This window comes from Mus caroli, chromosome 7 (assembly GCF_900094665.2).
Source record: "Mus caroli chromosome 7, CAROLI_EIJ_v1.1, whole genome shotgun sequence".
In the NCBI taxonomy this organism is placed as follows: domain Eukaryota; kingdom Metazoa; phylum Chordata; class Mammalia; order Rodentia; family Muridae; genus Mus; species Mus caroli.
This window is the reverse complement of record NC_034576.1, coordinates 62072642-62077303: the sequence shown is the minus strand read 5'-3', so window position 1 is coordinate 62077303 and position 4662 is coordinate 62072642. Positions and strand designations below refer to the sequence as shown.

At 39.9% G+C, this 4662-nt stretch overlaps 1 non-coding gene across 1 annotated transcript; it reads left to right on the top strand.

The window, feature by feature from the left end:
* The first annotated feature begins 2111 nt into the window (after positions 1 to 2111).
* On the top strand, positions 2112 to 2199 carry LOC115031606. The gene has a single exon (XR_003837281.1). It is a non-coding gene; the product is annotated as a small nucleolar RNA SNORD116 (small nucleolar RNA).
* The last annotated feature ends 2463 nt before the right edge of the window (positions 2200 to 4662 follow it).

Below are 4662 nucleotides of genomic sequence, written 5' to 3'. Positions count from 1 at the left end.
TAAACAGGCATGTTTGTAGTAAGTGAGCATACTTTGGGTACTTAGGAAGCTCCCTGTGGTAATGTTTCTATGTAGGCAAAAGTGGCAAGAAATAAGATAACATAGTCACAAACACAAGCAGCAGATGCATAGTTACCTACCATCTAAAAGTATATATTTTCTGTATGGACATTTTACCAGGCTTGAATTTGTTAGTTACCATGGAGTAGTGTGTCAAAGAAATGCATTGAAATAAGACTCTGTCTTAGAATTTGCTTTATTGGGGGCATTATTAGTGTAATCCATATTGATGAGCTACATCTGCCTTGGTAATAAATAGGAAAAGTGTGGGTCCCTGAATGTCAGAACATGATTTGCACTCCACAGATGAAAAGAGATCAAGAGACCATGTCTGAAGCTGGTAAAGTCTGGAGGGACTCTGCTGTGGGACATGGAATCTTTGGCCTGTTGTGTTGAGTGCTTTTTTATCAGATGGCCAAAACAGTCCTGTGATGAAATAGGCTGTTTGTGTTGTTGAAAAACTGAAAATAGTTAGGTGAAACTGCTTGAAAAGAGAGCAAGGGGAACATGGAAGGCATCCATATCCATGCTTGTTTCCCTGACTTACACCAATACATGTGCACCTAGAATTTAGTCTTGAATTTCAGAGTAAACAGGTAATAATATTAAGATCTGTGAATTTCTGTATGATGCAAGTGTATCATTCTGTATAGAAATAATAACGACCATATAAATAATATAGATAACATATCGACTTAACATAGTCATGGTAGTTCCCTGGAAATCTTTGGCTCACCAAAGTGGCTTCCATTAGGAATCTAGCAAAACAAAGATATGAGAGTGATGGATATGGAGTTTGTATTAAATTGTGACAGTACATGTCTTGAACAAGCCTTAAAAATTTTGATGGTTGTCACAGTGAGGCTACCTAATAATGTGGACCTCAGAATAGTGACATGTCTATGTTTTCATATTTATAGGCCTTGTACATATTTCTGTTTTGTTCTGAGCCTTTTTATCATGGAGAGTTCATAGGGGCTGCCTAAGTTGACAGAGAATGTCAATGATAGCTGCTGAGTTCCAGCAATTTAGAATTCATCACTCCTTTTGCATATTTAAAACTTGAAGGCAAGATTTGGGCCAGAGAATGGGACTGATCTGTATTTTCTATCACACCCACATTGTGCCAGGGGGTCTCTTTTGGGTCTGAATGAACTTTATAGGAAGAATGGCAACATATTTTGTTATGATCTGAAGTTTTGGTGATATGTCTCAGAAGGGTTGTTTGGTCTCCAGTTTGGTGGCCAATTGAAAAATTACCTAGTGAAACATATTGGTAGATAGATACAGAGAAAGACATAAAGAGGCCAATATAAATAAAGACAAAGAGAGTGGAGTTTGGTTCATATTAGAAAGTATGCCACTTACTGCTGGGAAACTAGAAGGAAAATAGGATAAAAAGTTGAAAATACTGGTCTAAAGCTTCTCAGCATGTATTAGGAATTAAGACTTTGTAGGAGTGCCTGTGGTCTTTCTGCAAGTTTAGGTAGGTGTTTGGAGTGATTTGATGTCTTCTATCTCCTGGAATTAGTTTTGTAACTGCAGATATGTACAGAGGTCATCCTGAAGGCAAGGAATGGAGACAGGGTTACACCAGTTTGCATTTGGCCCAATATAACTGAGGTATGTGCTTTGATCTGTCTTCTCAAGGTCACATTCTGTGGTGCCCATAGACACAGTGAAGAGATACATGGTCAACATCTTTGGATGCGGGCTGAGAATACTAGAATAAGACTCCAGAAAAGTTGCTTGGTATGTCTGTCTTACCTGAGGACCAATGGAGTTTAAAGGTAAGATGTATTTGAATTTCTCTAATTACTAATGATTCTAGCATTTTTGCTGGAACTGCAAGGATGTACCATAACTTTATCCACTCCTGTCAGGACCTACAGCACTTTTAGTGACTTTGAAAGCTTTTTTCATTTTCTGTCAGTTTTAGTGACTATGAAAGTCCCTTGATGATGAAAGTTTTGGAATTTCTCATACTCAGTAATATATACACTCTTCATAGTAACTTGAAAATCTTTGTGAAGGGGTACTATAGTGTGTCTTGATCAATGATGATTCCAAAAGATTCTCTGGAAAGATGAACAAAATGATTGATTACTTAATACCGCCACTCTCTTCGGACTGAGATTTATCACATTGAGTCACCCACATCCCCTGGAGTCATATAGGCTTATAATCCATTACACTTTGTGTCCTTTTTTATTTATAGTCAGACACCTTGATGAGAGGCCAATCTTTTTAGGACTCTGCTATCATGTGTAGTATTCATGAAAACAATCCATATAGGGCTTGCTGGTAACATCCCCATGCTCTTGGTGAGGTACATTCTCAAGACAGAAATGGTAGTGTTGGTAGCTTCTAGGAGTGGCCTGCAGGCAGAGGTCAGACTCTGAATCATAAATAGGAGTAGCAAGTCCAATGGGCCTCTCTTTCCAGTGATGGCTGACTAGGCCATCTTTTGATACATATGCAGCTAGAGACAAGAGCTCCGGGGTACTGAGGGGAATGCCAGGGCCAAAAGAATGGGAATGGGTGGGTAGGGAAGTGGGGGGGGGTATGGGGGACTTTTGGGATAGCATTGGAAATGTAATTGAGGAAAATACGTAATAAAAAATAAATAAATAAATAAATAAATAAATAAATAAATAAATAAATAAATAGGAGTAGCAGTGCTCCCAAAGCTTGAATCTACACTCAGGGGATTCTAGGCCTTGTGTGTAGTCTTCTTAGAAACCTTGAAGTTTATTGGAGCCCTGCAGTGCTGCTTCAGAGAAAGACACTCTAATCAAGGCTACAGGAGTGATTTGCACTGGTGCATAAATTCTTAAGGCCTGAGTGAGTGAGTGAGTGAGTGAGTGAGTGTGTGTGTGTGTGTGTGTGTGTGTGTGTGTGTGTGTGTTTAATGTTGGTAACTTCCTTTGTAGCTGAGTAGGCAGACTGTGGTGCTGACCACCAGGATGTTTTTCCATGTACCCTGCTTGGGAAGAGAGCAAGAGTAATCCTGTGTGTTCCTAAGGTATGTTTGGTTGCTAGGTATAGGTTCATTAGAAGATGGTCAAATGACACACAAGCTGCCACAGATTCAAGACTAGGCTTGAACATTACCACATGGTCATTGACATCTTTAAGAAGATGCTGTACTTGACTTTGGCTCTTGTGGCAATAAGAAATGTTGAATGTTTCAGAATCTTTTTGAAGTTTCTTGACTTCTAGTGATCATTCAAACAGGCTTGACCAATTTTTTTCAATGTCAGAGAGAGTATTAGTGTGTGTGTGTAAGAGAGAGAGAGAGAGAGACAGAGAGAGAGAGACAGACAGAGAGACAGAGAGACAGAGAGACAGAGAGACAGAGAGACAGAGAAGCAAAGATACAGAGAGACATAGACAGACAAAGAAACAGAGGCAAAGAGAGACACACAGAGAAAGACAGACAGAGCAAGTGACAGAGACAGAGCAGCATGATAGGAACAGAAAGAGAGCAGATTGTTGTTGACAAATTGACCTAGACAATCTTCTCATTACTGTTGGGTGAAATGTAAGAGTAAGCTGCTGAGCAGGTTAACCATTTCCCTTTACTAGGACAGAGTTTTGAACACAATAGCAAATGAGAAGTCAGAAGCCCAAGTAATGTGAAGAGCTGTTCATGAAGGTATGGTTTCACTAGTGAACATGGTGAGTGTTGATTTCTAGCTCCTGGCTAGTAGATATTGGGAAGAGATCTCCCTTAATAGTGTACTTAGTTTTCAGTGTTTTCTGGGAGGTCTTTTTTTCTTGTTTCTTTTGTGTGTGTGTGTGTGTGTGTGTGTGTTCTTATATATTACATCCTGACGCAGTTTCGTCTCCACCCTGTGCCCCAAACTCCCCATTTTCCACCCTTCTCCACAAAATTCCCCTCTGCTGCCCTTAGATAATACTAGGCTTCTGTCTTAGTCAGAGTTTAAATTCCTGCACAAACCTCATGACCAAGAAACAAGTTGGGGAGGAAAGGGTTTATTAGGCTTAAATTCCCATACTGCTGTTCATCACCAAGGAAGTCAGGACTGGAACTCAAGCAGGTCAAGAAGCAGGAGCTGATGCAGAGGTCATAGAGGGATGTTCCTTACTGGCTTGTTTCCCCTGGCTTGCTCAGCCTGCTCTCTTATAGAACCCAAGACTACCATCCCAGAGATGGTCCCACCCACAAGGGGCCTTTCCCCTTTGATGACTAATTGAGAAAATGCCTTATAGTTGGATCTAATGGAGGCATTTCCTCAACTGAAGTTCCTTTCTCTATGATAACTCCAGCTGTGTCAAGTTGACAAAAAACTAGCCAGTACAGCTTTCCTGGGGTACCAACCAAATATGGTTTAAGAAGCTATAATAAGAACAGGTACATACCAATATATCAAGGCTAGAAAGGCAATCCAGTAAAGGGGAAAGGGTCCTACAAGGAGGGAAAAGAGTCAGGGACAGATCCTGCTCTTATGATTTGTGTTTCCACAAGACTACACATGGCATAGATTAGAGGACTTGGTGAGATAGCTTCAAGTTCTTTTTTTTTTAATTTTTAATATTTTTATTACATATTTTCCTCAGTTACATTTCCAATGCTAT